Source organism: Pan troglodytes, chromosome 15, assembly GCF_028858775.2.
Source record: "Pan troglodytes isolate AG18354 chromosome 15, NHGRI_mPanTro3-v2.0_pri, whole genome shotgun sequence".
NCBI lineage: Eukaryota > Metazoa > Chordata > Mammalia > Primates > Hominidae > Pan > Pan troglodytes.
In genome coordinates, this window is record NC_072413.2 from 79,396,912 (window position 1) to 79,419,500 (window position 22,589).

General features: G+C 45.2%; 1 protein-coding gene across 7 annotated transcripts in view; it reads right to left on the bottom strand.

The window, feature by feature from the left end:
• The window catches only part of STON2 (stonin 2), a 176,099-nt gene extending 158,987 nt beyond the window's left edge, over positions 1-17,112 (bottom strand). For 4 of the 7 annotated variants that reach the window (XM_063793861.1, XM_016926526.4, XM_016926525.4 and 1 more), the window contains exons 1-2: positions 16,923-17,111; positions 7,698-7,808 (exon numbers count right to left, since the gene is read on the bottom strand). The gene's annotated coding sequence lies outside the window, so the exon portion shown is untranslated. Of the gene's footprint in view, positions 1-7,697; positions 7,809-7,896; positions 8,379-16,922 lie in introns of those variants that run through there. The other 3 variants (XM_054666199.2, XM_016926524.4, XM_009428267.5) reach the window with 2 other exon arrangements.
• Between the last annotated feature and the right edge of the window lie 5,477 nt (positions 17,113-22,589).

Consider the following 22,589-nt stretch of genomic DNA (forward strand, 5'->3'; position numbering starts at 1 on the left):
TATATATATATATTTAATTTCTTACATTGGGATTTTTAAAAACAGGAAATTATGGAACAGATGGTCAGCCTCCATAGGAACTAGTTCACAGGTTCTAAATGACGGATCTTTTTCTACTAATGCATCCATCTGCCCAATTCCCCTAAATGAGGGTGGCCAACACCACTCACTTGCATAGACAAGGACAGGGGATGCATGGCTGAAGCCTTGAACTTCCAGGCAAGCCCTGCTGCATCCATGCTCTAGAGACCACCTGATGCATAGTGTTCTTCCCTCTTCTACCTCCACTGGCCCATGATCCTCTAGGGAAATACTGGCAGGTGTGAACATATCTTAGGCCAGATTCCTTAGGAGGCAGAGCCTGAGGCCAAGCTTCTACACTAGTGTTTTACAGCAATCCCAAGGAAGCCCAAGTAAGAGAAGAGAAGTGAAGTAGGGAAAGCAAACATAAGATGGAGTGGGCCTAAACTGGCCATGGCTTCACAAGAATCGGCTTGTTGCTGGGTCAGAGAGGCTGTTGGGAAGTAAGGTACCTCAAAACCTTCCACTGGAGGGGCTGGTGCTTGGACAGGATATGCACCTGCCAGCTCCCACCTGTCTCTTATTCCCCTTTGGTCAGAGTTCACACCATGTTGGCCCAACTCCCCACATTTTAGGGGTGCATCTGCTAGATCCTTTAGCAGCAGATGAAAAATCCAGATTCCACACCCTTCAATGTGGTACTTCATCTGGGTCCTGAAGTAGTGAAAGGACCTGCAGTAGTAGCCTCGGATGGCCGAATGATTCAGTCCAGTGGCCCACAGACAGGTAGGGCTAAGAGGGTTTGAGATGTGCCTAAGAGATAGCCAATACGGAAAGTTAAAATCTGGATAAGAATCAATGCTGGTATGCAATGTCACATGCGTAGAATATAAAGAGATGACCTAATAGGTCTTATTGGACTCTGGGTTATTTATGCTCATGGAGCTTCTGCAGGTTTTTAGAAGTCTGTCACAGAACATCGCCCATTCATTCATTCATTCATTCAATAAGCATTTATTCAGCATCTCCTATTGCTAGGGATGTTCTTGTGAAATTCTAAGAACAGAGAGAGGACTAAGATCCAGCACCTGCCTTGGAGAGAGAGACAGGCAAATAAATAATCACAGTATGGTGTGACCAGGGCAATGAGGAGAATGTAGCAGTGCGATGGGTGCACAGGAGTGACACCTAGCCCAATTTGGGGTCAGTGAAGAATAACAGGGAAGGTAACAACTGGTTGAAAGATGAATAGAAATTAGTTCTGTGAGGCAGGGGTCACTGGTGGAGAAAATGGACATTCCAAGCTGGCAGGATGGCATCTATAAGAACAAAGCACGACAATACAAAATGGTCAATAAGAGGGTACCATTGCACTCAGCCATGCTTAACCACTCACGTTAACATGCAAAACTACTGTTTGCTATCAAAGGGTGTATGCAACCTCCCTGATTCCTATGTCCACCCCCAGACCTGCCCCCTCCCTAACCTCACACCTGAACATCACCCATCACTGACCCCAACCCCTGCAGAGTGTGTCACAGACAGGATGGGATCTGGAGATGAATAAGGCATGATGTGAAGGGAGGACGAGAGGCTCAGAAATGAAGTTCATGTTCAAGGATGGCCTGAGATTCAGCATTAATGTTAGAAATAGGTCAGGGGGCAGGGATGGGATGAAGCACTGAGACGGTATGAAGATGTCTTTTTGTTACCCGACTTGGAATGTGAAGAGTAATAGTTTTTTCAAGGCCTCCACTCAAAACAGCTGCATTAAAAATGTATTATGCCCCTACTGAGTCCAGAAGATGAATAAAAAGATATGTTTTCTGAATTATAGGTGATTTACTTTGATGAAGCAATGAGCCAGAAGGAGAAAAGTAAGACAGGAGGCTGGAGAGCTAGGAGTCAGGTCAGACAGGGCCCAGTGGGCCATGCCAAGAAGGCTGGATTTTGTCATAAAGGCAATGGAGATCGATTAAACAATTTAAGCAGGGAAATAACATGACCCAATTTGTTTTTTAGAAAAAGGTTATTCTGGAAGCAATGAGAGAGATCAACCGGAGAGTGAAAAGACCAGCTAGTAATTAGAGTGATTAGGCATCGCAAGATGGGGGATAGAGAGGAAAGGTGTTTTTACAGCCATTTAGGATGTAATGTTATCAAGATATGGGGATAGAATCTTTTTTGGACTCATTGAGATTGTGGAAGTAAAGATGCAGTAGGTGGATGAAAAAAACCTTTGGAAAACTGGATCAATTTTTGTACCATTTGCCAAGATAAGGACTTCAAGAGGAAGAATGGTTGGGAGATAAAAGGGAGGTGATGAGCTTAGCATTAGGCCCAGTGATTTGATGGGCCCGTGGGACAACCACATTGAGATGTTGTCTTTAGGACCTGTTAAATAGGCAGATTTAGAGCTCAGAAGAAGAGAGATGAGTGCTAAAAACACAGACTGAGAGGCCACTGGAAGCTGGGGATTTGGACTGGGTCACTCAGAATAATAAGAGGAAAAACAAGAACCAAGGCTGGAACCCTGGGGAAGGTCATTTGTGTTTAGCACAGGATAAACAGCCACTTGGAAGAAGTTCCTCATAAATGTGTTATCTTGTCACCATCATGAGGGCCTGGATTATCTTAGAACTCAGCAGAAGATCAGGTGCTATGATTTGGACACGCTTTGTTTGGCCCTGCCAAGTCTCCTGTTGTAGTTTGATCCCCAGTGTTGGTGGTGGGGCCCAGTAAGAGGTGTTTGGATTGTGAGGCCAGATCCCTATGAATGGCTTGGTACCATTCTCACAGGAGTGAGTGAGTTCTCACTCAGTTTCTGTGAGAACTGAAGTTGAAAAGAGCCTGGCACCTCCTCCTTTTTCTCTTGTTTCTGCTGTCTTGCTATGTGATCTCTGCACACCTGGGTCCCCTTTACCTTCCATCCTGAGTGGAACCAACCTGAAGCCCTCACCAGAAGCAGATGTTGGCGCCATGCTTCTTGTACAACCTGCAGAACTATGAGCCAAATAAACCTCTTTTCTTTATAAATTACCCAGTCTTGGGTGTTCCTTAACAGCAACACAAACACACTGAGACACCAGGTAAAAGAGATATTTGTGTTCATTCCAACTAGTCAATACTATGATAATACAGAATATTAAGGGAGCTCTGAGTGTGCTTGAGAAAGGAGAGAATAGGAGGCATTAGGACAGAGGTCACAGATTTCTGGATGCCCAGTTTTCCAGCATTTGAAGAAGTGAAACCTTCATCTTTCTGCAGCATGGGCTTCAGTAAGTGCACGGGTTTCTGTGGGTCCACCTGTATTTCTAGACTTCCAGGCCAGGCACGGTGGCTCACGCCTGTAATCACAGCACTTTGGGAGGCTGAGGCGGGCGGATCACGAGGTCAGGAGTTCAAGACTAGCCTGGCCAACATGGTGAAACCCCATCTCTACTAAAGATACAAAAAAAATTAGCTGGGTGTGGAGGTATGCACCTGTAATCCCAGCTACTCAAGAGGCTGAGGTAGGAAAATCGCTTGAACCCTGGAGGCGGAGGTTGCAGTGAGCCAAGATGGCGCCACTGCACTCCAGCCTGGGAGACAGGGCAAGACTCTGTCTCAAAAAAAAAAAAAAGATTTCTAGATTTCCAGCTTTCCAGCACTTGAAAAAGTGAAACCTTCTTCATCTTCCTGCAACATGACCTTCTATAGGTATACCTAAGGTGCGCTGCACACTTTTCTTGATATTATCACTACGTACACAAGTCACCAATCAGGAAGAGTTCTCAAGTTAGGGCCAAAACCAAGATGTACAACTCAGACTTGAAGGCCTCTCCTTGAAACTGGTTCTTAGCCTTTAAATAAAAAATTAGAGCTCTCTGAATCTCTTTGAGTTATAATTTAAGCCAGAGACTCTCATCTCTGGAAAAATACACATACATGCAACATTAATTATAATTTAAGGCACTTCACAGACACACTTCTCAAAGTCCTAGGGATCTGTGGACTCCCTGTTAAAAACTGTCACCCTAGAACAACTTATCTGGCTCAAGTTGCTTTCGGGCCTTTCAAAACAAAACAAAATTATTCCAGAGGAGCCCAGCAGAAGGAAGCCAGGCACTGTGGCTTCTACTGACCCTGAACTGATAATTCCTTATTTCCGTTTTCAGCAAAGCGGAGGATACGTCCTTCCCTTTTCTGAGAATCCTTCCCCTCCCTCTTCCCCCAACAAAACAGACGCATGGGCATAAAACCAAAACAGCCTGGCCAAACGCTAAAACACAGGCTGCCGCAGTGGCCTCATGGGGCAGCTGCACAGGGGCCCCTGGCTGATCATGATGTTATCCTTGTGAACCAGGCCTCTCACAAACAAGAAACCGACGCATCCCAAGTGTGTGTCTGCTGACTGAAGGCAGGGGCATGTGGGTGTCTCCAACTGCCAGGGACAGCCACAAGGAACCAGGACACACTGGGTGGGCTTGGCACAGTGTGAGAGTCGATGTCTGTTGACTGAGGCCTGGCTGCTTTGGTAAAGTGGAGTCTGAGGTTTTGATACATGAAATGCACTACTGACATCCCCTATGTTTAAAGTAAATTCTAAATGTGGAGAGCAGGTATGTTATGAAATGTCACAGCTTGCAGGACAAAAGAATTCTCACAGTATAAAATGTGAGCAAATGAGCACCTTTCAATGGTGACAACTCACTCATCCCCCACACTCCTAGTTTATTTCCTTTTATTTTTCCTAACCAGGCACGGTGGCTCATGCCTATAATCGCAGCACTTTGGGAGGCCAAGGCAGGCAGATCACTTGATGTCAGGCGTTTGAGACCAGCCTGGCCAACATGGTGAAACCCCAACTCTACTAAAAAGACAAAAATTAGCTGGGAGTGGTGGTGCACACCTAAAACCCCAGCTACTTGGGAGGCTGAGGCAAGAGAATCGCTTGAACACGGGAAGCTGAGGTTGCAGTGAGCCAAGATCGCGCCACTGTACTCCAGCCTGGATGACAAAGCAAGACACCATATCAAAAAAAAATATTTTTCTGATTTCTGTTTTTATTATAAACAGAATACACTCTCACTAAAAAAAAAAAAAAAATGGAAAATACAGAAAAGTATAATCACTGGAGTATTTCTACAATGATATGATTTTAAAAATTCCATCAGCATGCATTTCTTCAACTTCTCAGGGACACTTCCATTGTTTAAGGGTAAGGCATTCCTTATAGTGGGAGGACAGGCTGTCACCACAGACAATGGGACAGGATCCTTTGACCTTGTGACTTCCTGGGCTCTCATCTCAGTGGCTAAGAATTATGTATTCTATTGTTTTTTCCAAGTTGATAGAAATTTCCCACCATGTATGCCTATTCTCCTTACTTCCTCAATCTGAAAGACCAAAAGAAAAATTTAATCACTGGAAGCTCTTTCCTATTAATGTTTCTGCTTTGTTGTTTCTAAAGATTTTTTCTTTCAGTCTTCACATCACCCTCTCCCATTTAGAGACAGTTTCTCAAAAACCACAGTAGGGATTTAGAAACACACCACACTGTTACATACATTTGGTCCCGACACCACTAATAGCAGTATTTCTTTTGGTAGATGTCTCACTGACAGTAACTCTTGCAAAACAGAAAAGCTACAAATTCAAAGCATATAAACCATAAATGCAAACACAGCAGACATAATAATTAGAGAATGGAGTGACAAGACTTCAGAATGTGATTCTCCCCATCTCTGGGTTCTTATTGAGCTTTGAGAGTGAGAGTTTTTTAGAAACAGATTCAGAATATTATTATTTGCTGAGTGAAATAAAATGGATTAGAGGAATTTTCCAACCAAGTGTAAAACTTGGATTTAAAATAGTAGAGAAGACTGGGCTTGGTGGCTCATGCCTGGAATCCCACCACTTTAAGAGGCCGAGGAGGAGGGTGGATCATTTGAGGTCAGGAGTTCGAGACCAGCTTAGCCAACAAAGTGAAACTCCATCTCCACTAACAACACAAAATTAGCTGGGCATGGTGGCTCACACCTGTAATCCCAGCTACTTGGGAGGCTTAGGCAGGAGAATCACTTGAATTCAGGAGGCAGAGATTGCAGTAAGCCAAGATCATGCCACTGTACTCCAGCCTGGACGACAGAGTGAAACTCTGCCATCAAAAAAAAAAAAATAGTAGGGAAGATTGGTTAGTATCTTAGGGAAGAGTGAGAGAACCTTCTTACCTGGCTCATGGTGGCAAAGAGCAAACATGAGGTTATTATACGTAATACTAAAACACTGTCATCCAGTGGTATCTCTTTTGTTCTGTGTTTCAGTTTTCATATCTCTGAATGCTTGAGCATCTGCGATTCTTGTAGCAATTACCATATATAGAGGCCAGATCTGATCACTGGATGTAATGTTTCAATTACAGAGAAAACGTAAGTCTCTGGCATATGTGTGTAGTTACTATAGTATTTCCCTGACCTCTCTCTTTTATTATTTTTTTTAAAGAAGAAAAACAGTAGCAATATAAGTTGAATTAAAATGCGGATTTCAGCTTAGGGAAAATTCAAAGGGCTTTAAACACGTGTGACTGTCACCACTCCTCACTTTTAACAAATTTACATGAACGGTGAGAATCTTTCAAGACATAAAGTGGTGAACAGCTTCACAGCATCAATGTCGCACTTACTGAGCCCTCACACCTATGAGATGGGCATTTTTAACCACCAGTTCTCATCTCACAGGCAAAGAAACTGAGTCTCAGAGACTAAGTAACTTGCCCAAGGGCACAAAGATAGTAAGAGGTCAAATGGTATCCGACCCTAGTCTTAACTCAGGCACCTAACCATGGGATTATACAGCTCAAATGATACAACCACCCAAAGAAAATGCCAATGGGTCCATACCTCATTTTACACTGGCAAAGTGAAGAAAAGCACAAACTAGAAAACTCGAGCCAGCCTGAATTTCCCAATGAAGCTGGCATGCCCCCTGATTCAACCCTAGGACCCCTTCTCCATCTGTTAAATACCTTCATTCCTTCACAGCTTTAGATTCCATCTATAAGCTAGGGACCCCCCACACAGATGCTTCCAGCCTTGACTTCTCACCTGACTTCTCCTGGTGCCCACTGAGTATCTTCACTTCAACATCTAACAAGACTCTCACACTTAACGCATCCAGATTTGACCAGCGACTCTCCCTTCCCTGAAATGACTGCGGCAGGAAACCTTCCCATCCAAGATGATGGCACTCTACCCCTCCAGTCCCCCTCGCCCGAAACATCGAGTCATCCAACCTTGTCTTCTCGCTTCCTCTGACACAGTTTCTCTCATGTTCATTTTACAAAAAGGCAGTTTACATACATATTTCTCACATGATTCTTTAAAATGGCTAGTTTCCCTAGGACATTTTATAAGATTTCGTTTGAGCATAACTCACCGTGAGTACCTTAACTGAGGTAGTCACGTAAGCTTCGTCTAACACAGCACTGTGTAACCTACAAACCATGATGTTCACCTACCGCTTTATTTTTATGTGCTATTTGATAAACACGTAACACTTCTCGTCTCTCAGACATTGATGTCAAAGTGCTTTACTGCTCATTTAATTAAATTATCATATAATCCTCATAACCCTATGAAGTAGGTTCCTTTTACAGAGATAAGGAAACTGAGGCTCAGGGAGATTAAATAGCTTACCTGAAACCGCACAATTCAAACCCAGGCAGTCTGGCTCCAGAGTCTGTACTTGTAACCACTTCGCCCTGCTCCATCCACGAGATGTACTTTTTTGCCTCGTGAGTTGTTTTCCTATGAGTAGAAACATACATGCATAAATGAACCTGCACTCTTATCTGGCTTTCTTATAGCCAGGACCCACCTCTGCAAAGTGCCTGACCTGACTGGGTGCATATTCTCTACCCTCTTCACAGGAAAATGGCAACCAAATGACAGGAGATCACAGCCCCTGAGCCCAGGAGCACTGTGCTGTGACCAGCCAAGTCACCCAGACAGCAAACAACTCTGATATGCGACAGCAAACAACTCTGACTCCTTGGGACTGCCTCCCCAAGGCCTGCTCAGGAATCGGGAACTTAAAATCAACCGGAAGCAGAGCATGTGCGCTCCAGGGTGCCTGAGTATGATGGATGGCACAGCTGGAGGAGCTGGCTGTGTTGCAGACAGCACAGCCCCGCCTATGCCAATTAGGTTGATGGGTGGTGACTGAGAAACATGCTGGATTTACTCAAATAGATCCTCACTCCCTAACTCACCAACTTTTTAGAGATCATAACAAAAAGAATAAGGATGAGATGGGAAAAAAAAAAAAAGAGAGAGAGAGAAAAGTGTGCTTTGACTGCCCTGCTGATACTGTGAACTGACCGTGCAAAAACAAAAGCAGTTTTCCTCCTACCAGGCATCTCCCAGGGTGTGGCCAGAGTGCACAGATAGCCCCTGTTAACTCTTTAGAGCACATTTCCTTTTGCTTCCAGATACCACAGTGACTCAGGGCATAGCTTCTAGATCTAAGAGATTAAGAGAGGTAGGTTTAAAGCCCAGCTCCATTACAACCTTTGACAAAGTACTTAGCTCCAGCCTCTGTCTGTCTCATGAAATGCCACTCCTCATGTAATGCTACTCCTTAGATGAGATGCTACTCCTCCTGACCTTACAGCGTTGAGGTGCAAATTAAGTAAAATAACATGGTATAACCACTCAGCAGTGGACGTAAAACTCAACGCATGATAGCTATTGATAGTGTTTTTGATAATTTCAGCAATGATAAAAGTTTTCCACCCTTCAACTGTTCAAAGTCTGAAGTGGAGGGAAATGTAGGGACACAGAATGATTTAGAAAAAAATGAATATTTTATGTTTGGCAAGGATGGGGAAAAACACAAAGTATATTTTTGACAGCTCTGAGTTCACATAATAGACAACATTTAAACAATGTATAACTGGATATGTCTACCAAATATGGATCACCCCAACCTTATCCACTTGACCATGGCATTATCATTATTCTCTTTTAAAAGCTTAAGACAAATGGGCCAGGCATGGTGCCTCACGCCTGTAATCCCAGCACTCTGGGAGGCTGAGGCAGGTGGGCTGCTTGAGGCCAGAAGTTCGAGACTAGCCAGGCCACCCCATCTCTACTGAAAACACAAAAATTAGCCAGGCATGGTGGCACACACCTGTAGTCCCAGCTACTGGGGAAGGAGAGACATGAGAATCGCTTGAACCCAGGAGGCGGAGGCTGCAGTGAACTAAGATCCTGCCACTGCACTCCAGCCTGGGTGACACAATGTACTCTGTCTCAAAAAAAAACAGAAACAAAAACCAAAAAAACTTAAGACAAATGTTTTCCGTTTCTAAGGCAAACAGTGAAATAAAATCTGTTTTCATTTAAAGTATCCCATTTGGTTTTTTTAAACCAGTTAGCTAACTTCAAAGGGCAGCCAATGGAAGGACTATCAAGCTGGCAACGGTCTAGTGTCTAACTTCAAAGTTCAGGTAGATAGAAAGCCACTGATGGTCCCACTATACTTCTCGGCATTTGGCATGAAAAATGCTTGAGAATGCCCTTTCATTCAGATGGTGTGTTTGCATGGACACACAGCACTAAAATGGTACCTTCTTTCAATGAAAGCCAGGGAGAAGCCTGAAAGAGAAGCGTACAATGATCTCACCCCAAGCTTAAAATTAACAAGAACCCTTTGGGGTCACAGCTGAGAGCCCCCATGGGGCATAATATGAGTAGGAGAAATCCTATCTAAATGACAGGAGCCCTAGTGTCATCTTAGTGTCATTCTTAGTGTCACCATCCTTACGGAGATATGAAGTGACTTAAGCTAGACACTGCCAAATGTCAGGGGAAGCAGGGTCAGTTATTATAGAAGCACCAGGGGATTTCTGCATGACTTTCAACAAGTCATTTGACCTTACCAGGTTAGATTGCAAGTGGAGTAGGACCAACTGCCTGCAAGTTTGACAGAGTTTATAATAGGATTAGATTTTATTTATATATATGTTTGACATCCTTAACTCCAAAGTGCTTTCCTATTAATACAATGAACATGTTAAGAGGGCCAAATCAGAGTCCAGTGTTATTCATCTACTAATAAATCACTGAATGGCTTCATTTGTAGGAGGTTATGCAGCATTCAGATTAAACAGTGCTTTTGATAATTTAGGCAAAGATTAAATAGTCCAATGGCAGTCAAGAAAGGATAGCTTTAAGAAGTCATCTAGGTCGGGCATGATGGCTCACGCCTGTAATCCCAGCACTTTGGGAGGCCGAGGCAGGTGGACCACCTGAGGTCAGAAGTTCGAGACCAGCCAGGCCAACATGGTGAAACCCCATCTCTACTAAAAATACAAAAAATCAGCCGGGCATGGTGGTGGGAGCCTGTAATCCCCGCTACTTGGGAGGCTGAGGCAGGAGAATTGCTTGAACCTGGGAGGCGGAGGTTGCAGTGAGCTGAGATCGTGCCACTGAACTCCGGCCTGGGTGACACAGCAAGACTCTGTCTCAAAAAAAAAAAAAAAGAAAAAAGAAGTCATCTAGCTCCGACTTCCCTTCTCTCCCACTTGACCCCTTTACTTCAGATACAGTAGTCCAGTGAATGGACCTGAAAAGACTTGTGGACCAGTGCAGGGGCACAGTTCACTTAGACCCATTCCTTCCCTAAAGACTACGGTTCCCACCTAGCTAAATCCTACTTCTCCATCCAGCCCGGAGTAGCTGCTCCTCCCTGAACCTTCCCAGCCCAGCACAATCTGGGAAAGACTCGCTGTCTGAATTCATAGCACTTGACAGCCCACTGGATTATTTGCCTACTGTTGGTCTCGCTGTGGTTTAACTATCATTGATTTTATATAAATATTATGTCTTTTCTCTCTCAGCATAGAGGCTGTGTCAGAGACTGAGCATAATACTTCTCTGAATTCCTCGTAACGTTCTCTTCAAAGCCTTGCAGTCAGCAGATGGTCAATATCATTCAGATGAACATAACTCCCAAAGGTTTCACTGAGCCATTAGCAATCTGCAAAGCGGCTTCACACTCTTCGCTGTGAGGAAACATCACAAGGAACACTGACCACCCCTTGCCAGTTAGAGAGGCCACTTCAGGGCACCAGTCCAAGTTAGTAGGCAGCCAGCTGGGGTGACAAAGATTGTACACTATGAATGAAAAATCCAAGTTTCAATCCTGCCCTACTATTATGTATCTATAGAATTTTGGTCAACTGTTTCTATCTTTGTTACTGCATTTCAGAAAGAGAGCAGTAACACTAAAGTCTACCTCTGAAAGTGCTAGAGATGTGAAAAAACATATATATATGAGATATAAGCATTTATTTAATATAACTAGATAATAGAAGATAATATTTTTCTATGCTGTGATACTTAACATTTCTTAAATATCAAATTGCTGGGTAAATGTTATCCAGTGGGGATGGCAGCACCTTCTAATGAATTGTTCAGCATTTCAAATCCCCCTGGCTGGTTTAAGTGTCCCTTCTCTCACTGGCTCTCAGAGTTACATCCACAGTTTTGTTTGCTGCACCTTTTGAAATTTCAGGCCAGGTTTCCTGGAAACCTGAGCTGGAGGGAACGGTGGTAGTTCACCATAGAACAGATCAAGTGAAGGCAGTACCGAGGCCACAGCTGCATGAGGGGGAAAAACTGCTGGCTCTCCAAAATGACCTGGAGAGGCAAACAGTTGGCTTCAGGCCTCCAGGACAGAGGTTATAGTTCTAAGCTTTCTCATCCACCTCTGGGAAGGTACGCAGAATCCTGGGGGAGTTTCTCCTGTTTCAGAAAGCACACCTTCAAGGTATGACTTGTCTCTCAAATCTCAACTGGAACAAGGATCTTTTCAAATCTCACTCACTTCATTTTATAATATGAGCTCATTATAATATTTCTTATTTTATACACATTTAATATGCATATAGAAGGCCGGATGCAGTGGCTCACACCTGTAATCCTAGCACTTTGAGAGGCTGAAGCAGGCGGATCACTTGCAGTCAGGAGTTCAAGACCAGCCTGGCCAACATAGTAAAACCTCATCTCTACTAAAAATAGAAAAATTACCTGTGGCCAGGCACGGTGGCTCACGCCTGTGATCCCAGCACTTTGAGAGGCCAAGGTGGGCACATTACCTGAGATCAGGAGTTCAAGACCAGCCTGACCAACATGGCAAAACTCTGTCTCTACTAAAAATACAAAATTAGCCGGGCATAGTGGCGCATTCCTGTAATCCCAGCTACTAGGGAGGCTGAGGCAGGAGAATTGCTTGAACCCGGGAGCCGGAGGTTGCAGTAAGCCGATACTGCGCACTGCACTCTAGGCTAGGCAACAACAGCGAAACTCTGTCTCAAAAAAAAAAAAAAAAAAATTAGCTGGGCGTGGTGGTGGGTACCTGTAATCCCAGCTACTTGGGAGACTGAGGCAGGAGAATCCCTTGAACCTGGGAGGTAGAGGTTGCGGCAAGCTTAGATCACACCACTGCACTAAAGCCTGGGGGACAAGAGCAAAACTCTATCTCAAAAAAATAAAATGCATATAGAATTTCTAGAATTTTCTATTCATACTCCGATGGATAATTCTGCACTCATCCTACCTTGAAACAAATATTCTAATCTGGTAGCCAGCACTTAGAATGATGATCCTAGAAGTATTTCATGCATTTACATGCTCTCTGTCACATGCTGGCAAACCACTGGTTTATTGGGACCCTAGGTAGAGTTCAAATTTGTGCCATGCTTACGAATGAGAAAAACCATAGCAAAAAAAAAGACACTCTCACTGTGTTTTATTTCCCGTGTCACATTAGACACCCCAACATATTTGCTCCTTTACGTCCATTTCTGGCATGCCCTGTTGTTACAGGAGTGATGAGTCACAGTTGGGGGGAATTGTAGTAACTTGCTCCATCTCGTAGTATAAGCCAAACCATGGACAATCTTGGGTTCTCAGGGGGTTATTTATCTTGGGGGTGGGTGCTGATCACAATCTGTATGACCACATGGCACAGATGTTTAATTATGATGGTGACCTCAAGTAAAGCAAGCAATTTCTTGGTCTGACTATATGAAAATTCAGCCCAATGTCCACCCAGTGGGAAAGCTCAGCTCCAGAAGAAATTATAGCTGGAATGACAAGAAGTGTGATGGATCAGGATTGGAATATGTGGACAGGCCTGAGTGAGAGGTCTGGAGCCAGACAAAAGCGTGTGTGCTAGATGACAGGATGGGAAGTCTGGTCAAAATTACAAAGGGATGGGACAAAGCAGCACTTGTATGCTTCTTCTCTGGACCCAAGCTTTTTTCATTTCCTCACTATGAGCATTGCATCTGCAATTTAATACACACCTAGAGACTCAGCTACTCTTACAGAGCCTACTGCTCATGGCCAGAGCCAGCCTTCAGCAAAACTGCTGCATGGAGAATGCTGAGACCTTCCAGCCCTTTTCCTCCTTCCACTGGACTCTTCCATTCAGATATTTATCTCAATCACATCTTAATGTCTCCCCTTAGTTTAGTGGTTTTCAAAGTGTGGGACCAGCAGCATCAGTATCCCCTGAGCACTTGTCAGAAATACTCATTTCCAGGCCCCAGACCAGACTGACTGATTCAGGAACTCAGGGGGCCAGGCCCAGCAATCTGCATTTTCTCAATCCCTCCAGGTGATTCAGATGCACACTAAAGTTTGAGATCCACTGCTTCAGGTGATATAAAATAACGACTTCAAGATGAGAGAGCACGTGCATTTTAGGAGAGAACTTGTGAAGAAGGCAAGCTGCTCAAGAGCCAACTAAATCAGTTTCTAGCAGTGGAATTTGAAGTCATGTAACAGATGGTGAGAGAGAGACTGGAGGCCACCGTATTTGCCCTGGCCCTCATCGCCTCTTGCTTTTTAGCTCACCTATTTCAATCTTCTCTCCACCTGGCCACTAGAAATGTGTGTTCAGCAGGAAAATCTGACCCTGTCAAAGCCCAACTCAAAACTCTTCAGTGGCTGCTCCCTGCCAATGGATAAAGTCCCAATCCCCTGGCACCCGACCCAGGGTCCTTCATCATCTGCCACCGGGCCACCTCCTGACCTTGTTTCCTTCAGCGCTTTTCCTCTTGCTCAGCCATACCTCGCTGTCTGCAGTTGGTTTAGACTTCCCCGTATCACGGACAGCAGACTTTGCCATGTGAGTTACCTTGACCAACAGCATGAGAGCTGAAGTGACGGCTGCTACTTCTGAGCAGACTTTAGATGCTACAGTTTTGTTCTATCATGTCCTTTTTCCCTTTGTCATAAATAAGATCCACATTGTCCCAGAGAGAAGCTGTTTCTTAAGCCTCAATGGGTCCCAGAATGATGACAAGTGAGGGGTAGAACTATGCCTGACTTACACTGGACATGCAGCATGAGAGGGAACTAAATCTTGGCTGTTATAAATTACTGAGATTTGGGGGTTACTTGTTATTTACCATTAAACTGACTGTAACAGTCCTTTTGATCACTTCTCTCAGTCTGGAATGTCTTCTCTTCTCTGCTCTACCTTGTTTCCAATCCCACCTCACCCCTGCCTGCACAACAGACTTGCTCATCATTCTACACTCAGCTCAAGTGTTACCCCTCGGTCAAGCTTTTTGTGTCTTTCCCAGGTATAACTTTTAAGATCTTCTCTGGATGCTACAGACCTGTAACCACGTCCCTGGAACTGTGCCACGGCGCCTCCATTCATTAGTACTATCCTCAGAACAACCTCTAAGAAAAAATAATAATAAAATTAAAAATTCAACAACTCATTTTATAAAGCAGAAGCCTGGCTCAGAAAAACAAAGCAATTTGTTGAAGTTTCCCAGAGTCAGTCACAGTCTGAGATCTCACGAGGTGGGAGTCTGGCTCTGAACTCAGGAGTCTTTGCCCCGCCCAACACATCTCTCTTACTCCCCCCAGCAGCAAGCGTTCAGATCCTCCCACGCCACTGGAGAGAGTAAAAGTCCTCTTATCAACAACTGAAAGGGCTGCCATGCTAATCTGAGACTTGAAAGATTGCATCTGGAAGTGGGCTTCTTACCCCCTGAGAAGATAAGCATTTCCTCTAAGTCCATGTATTCATTCTAAGGCTCCTGGCAAAAGCACAAGAGACCCTAGAAGAACTGGGGCATTTTGTTTGCATCCTTTCCCCAGTTCCTAGCCTATGGGTTGGGGGATGGGGGGTAGTATGGTGTGGTAAGACAGATTCCCACTGACATCACCCTAGAGAAGCTTTGAGAAGGTTTTTTGGATTCGTCACACAGTAGGAGGCAATTGAGCAGGGGGTTCAGAACTCCAAGCAGGTCTGCTACATGTCGATATTTTAAGTTTTAAAAAGAAAAATAAAACGGGCCAATTATTGACTTTTCAGATTAACCAAGAAAAGAAAGTGACACAGTGACAAAGAATTAAACCAGACCACCCAGGTCAGGCATAGGAAAAAAAACACCTAAAAGTAGCAACTGCAATTTTAGGTTTCTACGAGCCACTGGCATTTTTGCTGTGTGGTTGAGTTTTTTTTTTTCTCTCTCTCTTTCTCCCTCCTTCTCTTTTTAATTTTACCTTTTCGTTTAAGGGAGGAGTAAAAAGTATAAAACTTTCAAAATACTTCCCCCAAATCAGCCATGCTAATGAAAGGTGAACACTTAACAAAGTACCATGATATTATTTTCACACAATATTCATACCAATTTTTTCAAAGGTCACAAAGCTTTTCTCAGTTACTAGTTGGAATGCATTTATCTCTCTCACCATTCCAATGGATCGGTTTTTTACCGCCCCCCAAAAGGACATGCTACCTTTAAAGATACCATCAGTCTCATTAATAATAGCATTTTTTTCCTTTCAAGTGTAGAAAGCTGTTCAGAGCTGCAAATGGTTGCTAGGCCAGTTTGGACACGTCTGATTTACTCTTTAAAAGCCCATCCACTCCGTATAATAAATAATAAGAGCCGGTATTTATTGAGTGCTTAACGCTGTGCTGGGTGTTTTTCAGGCATTGGCTCATATAATCCTCAAAACAACGCTATCAGACCGGTGCAATCATTATCGCCACCTTACAGATCAGGAGAGGGAGGCACAGAGAGTAAGAAGGACCTGCCCAAGGGGGAAACGGGGAGCGTCGGGAGAGGCGGGGAGGCAGGCAGAGGCCAGGAGCTGCACAAAAGCACAGTTAATGATTCACTCACAGCCCTCAGGCAGCTCCTTCCAGTAGGGGTTGCACCAGAACACACGGACGCGCACACACACGCACGAATGCACACACACGCACACGCGCGCGCACACACGCACTCTCATCTTCAACTCTTCATCCCAGCGAGAGGCGGGTGTCAGGCAAATTGCTTGGCAACGCGCAGAGAAAACTCCATCCAAGCCCCACGTCCAGGCCGCCTCTGGGCGCTGTCCAGCGGGCAGAGCGCCTGAGGCCAAGCTGGGGTCCTGCCTCCCGACACCCCGAAGACGGGGCGCGGCGCCAACCCGGGGTTTCAGGCGAGGGGAGTGTAGGGGAAGCACCGTCCCCAGGGACACCTGTTGTCGCCTCCCCACTCGGGCCGATGAAGACATCCTGGGCGTCCCAATCTCGAAGACACCCGTCGGCCAGAAGTGTCTGTGTATGGGGCCAGGGGTCGCATGATTCCTCCTCCACCCCCACCTGCCTTAAGCAGAGTCCCCTCGTCCTCTCCCACCCCGGGACGCCCGCGGCTGGTGGAAACGCCGCGCCTCCGCGTGGCTCGACCAGGCAGGCTCGGGGGCGCCAGGGGGCACCGCGGCGCTAGGACCTCGCGGCCGGCCCGCCCCCCGCCCCCCGCCCCCCGCCCGCTCCACCTGCGGGGCCCCTCTTGGGGGGCGCGCTCGCCTCCTGCTGCGGGGCGTGGGTGCAGTTACCTGCGCCGCGGTCCGCAGGGTCCCCGGCGTCCGCCGAAAGGTCGCCGCGGCAAAACCGGCTTCTCTGGCCGCGGGATACCCACCCGGCCGCGCTGCTCTCGCCACGCTCCCTCCCGGCCGCAGCGCGGACGCCGGCTCCAGACTCTCGGGCTCGCTCTGCGCCCGGCGCCGCTCCCGCCGCTCCTGATTGGCCGCGGCGCGCTCCCGAGCCGCGCCATGATTGGGCAGCCGGGGAGCCGGGGCGGGGGGACTGGCCGGGCGCCGCCGGGATCTGCTGGCCAAGCGTCCCGCGCCGCAGACTCCCTTTCCCGCGGCTCCCGGGGCCCCAACCAGACCCCGAACCTGGGATCCTTCCCCTCTGCGCCTAGTGGGGCCGGCCGTCCAGGCACGAGGCAACACGGAAAGCATCGATCGAGCGACATGGAAATGGCGTGGAATGGGGAGCGCGTGGGAGTCCCACCCGCTCCGCCTGCGGGCTGGTAGTTGAGACCTCCTAGGAGCGGGAATCATTGCTCAACCAGCCTCACTCCTGTACGTTCATTTATTGATACTTTTGACTCTACAAAGGGCGTAGGCTCAGGACAGTGGCTTGTAAACAGCGGGCGCCAAATAGTTCTGTGGACTCATATCGGACTCTACACACAACCTCTCAGTGGTCCTACCTGAGCTCTCAAAGGGAGAGCAACTTGTTTAAGGTCTTAATCACGCCAACAAATTATTAAAAACACCGTGCTAGGTGTTTAGGGGGAAAAAAGATAAAAATGGTGAGATCTTCGATTACAGGGAAGTTCATACCTAGCTAGAGAGATGAGGCTGGATAATGATAATGACCCTAACGTTTTTATGGTGCATATTATTTACTAGGCACTATTCCAAACGCTTTACATTTATTAATTCAGAAATACAGAAAGAGGCTGTCATAAGAACATCCATATGCCCCGTGAACATGTGGACAAGTGACACCAGTTTTTAGTCTGGAGAGATTTTCATTGAAAGACACACCAGCAGTCACTCCACACTGTGGAGGAGAGGCACTGGTTAGAAGCGAGGGCGTACAGGGAATTGAAATTGTTCTGTCCTCCGTCTCTTCTCCCACCTGCCCTGAATCTTTCTAAGGAATAAAAACAAACCATAAATCTGGGTGCCACCAGACCTTTGTTCTGCTACTCATAAAACACCCTCTCTAAACACCCAGATAGGAAATGAGTAGAAGTAAGTAACACAACTTACATTGTAGGACCTTTGGCTTGGTGGCACTACCTTGAAAGCAAGTATGTAGACATTTTTCTATAGACATTTCCCCCTTGTTTATTCTCCTATGTTGACAGAACGCCTTGAGTGAGAAATTTGGCTTAGGAGAGAAGTAAAGACTCAAGGCTTTAACAGTTTCACCCACTCTGAACAGTCTTGACCCTTACCTTAGGGTGAGCTTACAGTCATTTACTTTGAGGAGCCCAAGACCCCAAGAGGAAATTACCTCTGTTTTCTCCAGTTTATATCAATGGACAAACACTTGATTCACTTCAATTTTTTTTTTTTTTTTTTTTTAGCCGGAGTCTCGCTCTGTCGCCCAGGCTGGAGTGCAGTGGCACGATCTTGGCTCTCTGCAACCTCTGCCTCCCGGGTTCAAGCTATTCTCATGCCTCAGCCTCCTGAGTAGCTGGGATTACAGGCACGTGCCACCACGCCCAGCTAATTTTTGTATTTTTAGTAGAGACGGGGTTTCACCATGATGGCCAGGCTGTCTCGAACTCCTGGCCTCAAGTGATCCGCCCGCCCCGGCCTCCCAAAGTGCTGGGATTACAGGCGTAAGCCACCGCGCCGGGCCTCAGTTGATTCACTTTATATTGAATAGGTGGACACACATGGGTTGAACCTCACCTGGGAGGAACACCAGACAGAGCACGGCGTGGTGTGGACTGTGTGAGGAGAGTTCTTTCATGGGCATCCCTCTCCAAGCATCGGAAGCACATGGAGACATCAGCCCATAATTCAGGTTGCTGGCTTTCCATAGCTGTGGCTTCTGCCAAAGCAGAAGTTCCATTTGGATTGGTCAAACTATCACTCCAAAGAAGAAGGACTGTTTCAGCCAGAGAACCAAGCTGACCCAAGATGGTTTGTCAAACTGCTCAACCCTCATCACATCATATTAAACTCAGCCCAGGGATGACAAGTGAAAGGATGGCAAATGAAGGAAGAGTGACAAGTGAAAGAAGAACCTGAATTCTACTTCCATTACCTTGGAATCTTACTGGGGCCAGGAACTGCTTATGTCTTGGTCTGTTCTCTGTCTCTAGCAAAATGCTTTATTTAGTTCGCCCCCTGTATCGCATTTCTTCCCTGGTGACTACTGCTTAGTGCTCAAAACTCAAATATTCTTTCCTCTGTGAAGCCTTCACTCATTCTCCCAGGCTAAGCTGTGAACCTCTTGCCCATCTTATATTCCCATAACATCAATAAGCAACAGCATTCTAGTGATCTGCTCAAATGGCCATCTTTCTAACTAGCACACTGTGCATTACTTAGCGATGTATCCTCAATCAATGTATCCCCAATTAAGTAGGTACTTAATAAACATGAAGTGACTGATGAAAACCCCTGACAGGCTAATAGGGTGGTATTAAGGAGACTAGGGCCACACCCTATCGTGGTCTTCAACAGGGCATTCTTCAGTTCCAGACTGGAAGGACATTTGGTGTGGAGCAAAGCAATCATCCATCCAATCCAACAATAATAGGTAGTTTCTGTGTGTCAAGCACTGTCAGGCCAAGAGAAGAATAAGCTCTTCTTTAAATGAACACAAGGTGAAGTGGTGCAGTTAATTTACGAGACAGTTTTGCTATTTCTCAAAAAGTTAAACATAGAGTTACCATATGACCCAGTAATTCCATTCCTTGATATACACCCAAGAGAACTGAAAGCATATGCCTACACAAAAACTTGTGCACAAATGTTCGTAGCATCATTATTCATAATAGCTGAAGGTAGAAACCACCCAAACGTCCGTCAATTAATGATAGATAAACAAAATGTATTAAATAGCACAGAAGGTCCTCCAATAATGTTGTTTCATTAGGATGTTGATGAGAAAAAAAAGATCAACTCCCAGCTGAAAGTTTGCATGTTCTCCCCACATCTGCATGGGTTTTCTCCAGGTACTCCAGTTTCCTTTTGCATTCCAAAGATGTGCACGTTAGGTTCATTGGCATGTCTAAATTGTCCCAGAATGAGAGTGGTGTGTGTGTGTGTGTGTGTGTGTGTGTGTGTGTGTGTGTGTGTGTGTGTGTCTGAGAGAGAGAGAGAGAGAGGCTTGCGATGGAATGATGTCCTGTTTGGGACTGGTTCCCTGTTGGCGTGCTGAGCTGCCAGATGGGCTCCAATCACCTGAGACCTTGAACTGGAGTAATGGGGCAAATAATTATCTTACTTGTTTTTATTAATCTTTTAAAAGTGTATATATAGCTCACATTTATTTCCAAATTTAATATTAGAAGGGTTTTTGCTCTTTATTTAGCAGTTTGGTGATGTTTTTGTGACCAGAAATGTGCTGGAGGAACTTTATTCTTGTTTATGTCAATTCCCTTATGGGAAAATTGGGGGTTTTTATACATTGTTTTGCTTAAAGGTTGCCATTTCAAGAACCTATCAATGACAATAAGTGAGAATTTACTGTATATCCATATAATGGAATATTATTCAGGCATAAAATAAATGAAATACTGATAAAAGCCAAAATATGGATAACTCTAGAAAACATCATGCTATGTGAAAGAAGCCCGAAACAAAAGGCCACACACTGTATGATTCTATTTACATGAAATATTCAGAATAGACAAATCCATAGAGACAGAAAGCAGATTAGTGGTTGCCAAGGGGAAATGAGGAGTGACTGCTTAATGGCTATGAACTTTCTTTTTGGGGTGATGAAAATGTTCTGTAATTAGTGGTTATGGTTATACAACTTTGTGAATATGCTAAAAACCACTGAATTGTTAAAGAAAATTCACTGCATGCTCTCTGAGAATACGTACATTCTGAAAGTGTGGAAACCATCAGTAATGGACGTGTTGGTTAAATCCTACGGTATAGTAGCTAAAAGTGAAAAGGAACTTTTCTAAGCCTGTGAAAAGCAGTTAAATGTGGCTCCCACCTTCAGCATCCCAGAGAAGATGTACTCTTTAGATCTGCGTTTTTCAATTGAATGTTCTGAGATGATGAAAATGTTCTTTATCTGAGCTATTTAATATGGAAGCCACTAGGCATGTGTGGCTACTGGACACTTGAAATGTGATTAGTGCAATTTGAAGAACTGAATTTTAAATTGTGTTGAAATTTAAATAGCCACATGTGGTTAGAGGCTACCAATACAGCAGTGCAGCTTTTGCTGGTTTGGAGGACTAGCGCCAGTTTAGTCGGCAGTTTGGAAGAATACTGGTGGTCATGGGTGTGGGTAAATCTATGTCTTTATGTCTCACACCCAGATCAACCCTCTATCCACTAGAAACCCTTCATAAGATCTCACAGCTCCCACCCTTCTCCTCTCTATAAACTCTTAATAAACTTCAGTCCATAAGAGAGGGTTTAGTTTTGTCTTTATGGCAAAGTATCTTCCACCCCACACATATTTATGGGCCAGGCATTTTTTGGAACATGCTAGGAACAGGAAGGATTGTAGACAATGACAGCCAAATTCTAAAGGGTTGGTCTTGAGAAAGGTGAGAGGAAAAAGGTACAAGAGAAATTCATTACAAAGACCCGGCCCTGTCCCTCCTTCCCTCCAACACCCCACTCTCAGACACACACAGACACACACTCCAACACTCAGACACACACACACACACACACACACACACACACACACTTCCAAGTAGGAAATCTTGCTAGTAAGATGCTGAAGTGGTATTGAAGAATCTTTATTTAGATTTCCTGTTTCCAGCTCAAGCTCCGTAACATCCTAACTCCTCCAATACATCCTATATTCATATTGATCTTTTCCATCTTTGAACTTTTACTGTACTTGAAATCAATAACATGGAATGTAATTTTTTTGTTTTTTTGTTTTGTTTTTTCTTTGAGACGGAGTCTCGCTCTGTTGCCCAGGCTGGAGTGCAATGGCGCAATCTCAGTTCACTGCAACCTCCACCTCCCAGGTTCACACCATTCTCCTGCGTCAGCCCCCCATGTAGCTGGGACTACAGGCGCCTGCTACCACACCAGGCTAATTTTTTGTATTTTTAGTAGAGAAGGGGTTTGACTGTGTTAGCCAGGATGGTCTCGATCTCCTGACCTCGTGATCCGCCTGCCTGGGCCTCCCAAAGTGCTGGGATTACAGGCATGAGCCACCCCGCCCAGCTGGAATGTAATGACTTTCCAATTGTTCTTCTATAATGTGGTGTCCTCACTGCAAGATTCATTTGTTGCACAAATATTTATTGGACTCATACGTATTTTGTGCCAGAACAGTCTCAAGGGGTGTGGATAAAAAGGATGAAAGACGGAGTCACTGGACAACTTAGAGCCTGATGAGGAAGCACACAAAGAAACCATTCTACCACAGCTCTGCTTAGATGTGTACGAAGCTTCGCTGAAAGTGCAGGGCAAGGAGCTGCCAAGGAGACACAGAAAAATCAGGGAAGGCTTCTCAGAGGAAGTGATATTTGAGGAATT